Here is a 1,139-nt window from a genome sequence, read left to right as displayed (position 1 = left end):
CATACGTAACCCGAGACGTTCCCCTTCAAGGGAACTCGAACTGCGTCGGTTACGACACTATGGGAACGAGATACCCACTAAACCGTGCCGAAAACCCCACCTGCCCCAGTGTGCAATAAAGTGGCACGACTAAGAGGAGAGCGCACGAGTGCCAGGTGCCGAAGGAAGGTCAAGACTGTAAAACCGAATGAATGTGTGCGGAGTGGCCCAGCCAGCCACTAAACAAACATCCTGCAAGGAGGCCCCGGAAAGGAGGGCTCGAGAGGCCGCCATGCCTCTGGTAGAATGAGCCCTCACAGCCACAGGTGAAGGCAAACCGCGCACCTGATAGGCCAGGGAAATAGTCTGAACAATCCAGTCGCCCAGCCCTGGGGGACCCAAAACACACTAGCAGCTGGTCAGCCTTCCTCCAACGGGAGGACCTCAGAGTGTAAATACTCAGTGCTCTGAAAGGGCAGAGCAGATGAAGTCTCCTGTCCTCCGCCGTCACATGAGGTGGAGGATGAAATGCCTGCAGCACTGTGGACCCTGCCGCACAAGAAGGCACTTGGTGAATGTGCGAGGGGAAAGTGCCAGGCCGAATGGAGGAACCCGATACTGGTAAGCCCCACCCCCGAAGGCGAACCTCAGGAACTTCCTGTGAGAAGGACGGATGGAGACGTGGAATTAGGCGTCCTGCAATTTTTGTTAGTCTCTGAGGAGGCTTTGTGCTTTGTTTTAATGCTAAAACCCAAATCATTAACAAAGTATTTTTTGAGTAGTTGTTCACAAATACAAAGCCTTTCAAATTGTCTTTCAATTCTCTTGCTGAAATGAAACTCATCTAAGTTCTGGCTAAATTTCACTCAGCTCTAATTCGGACCTTGCTAATAATAAGTCATCCATAGAGTCCAGGGTATGACTACCATTTCATGTTTAAAAAAAGGCGGGGTTTGCAGTTCATAAGCCACATCTGTGCAATAACAGTCCAGTAAGGGTTATCACTTGCACCGCGGGTGTTGTGGTTGTTGTTTCAGATCCACATTTAACTGATAGGTACATTCTGTATCCTTTCGCAGAGGCAATTTCATAGTCTATGAAGTTTTCCTGAGACGTGATTATTGCTGGTTGAAAACTTAACCCAATACCCCGCCTGGATG

General features: G+C 49.5%; 1 protein-coding gene and 1 pseudogene across 1 annotated transcript in view; one reads left to right on the top strand and one right to left on the bottom strand.

The window, feature by feature from the left end:
- Window positions 1-1,139, bottom strand: part of pam (peptidylglycine alpha-amidating monooxygenase) — a 76,400-nt gene that overhangs the window by 8,969 nt on the left and 66,292 nt on the right. The window lies entirely within an intron of this gene.
- On the top strand, window positions 1,047-1,130 carry LOC123982408 (annotated as a pseudogene).

This window comes from Micropterus dolomieu, linkage group LG13, assembly GCF_021292245.1.
Source record: "Micropterus dolomieu isolate WLL.071019.BEF.003 ecotype Adirondacks linkage group LG13, ASM2129224v1, whole genome shotgun sequence".
In the NCBI taxonomy this organism is placed as follows: Eukaryota; Metazoa; Chordata; class Actinopteri; order Centrarchiformes; family Centrarchidae; genus Micropterus; species Micropterus dolomieu.
Note: the sequence above shows the minus strand (reverse complement) of the source record. Positions and strands in the feature narration are given on the sequence as shown.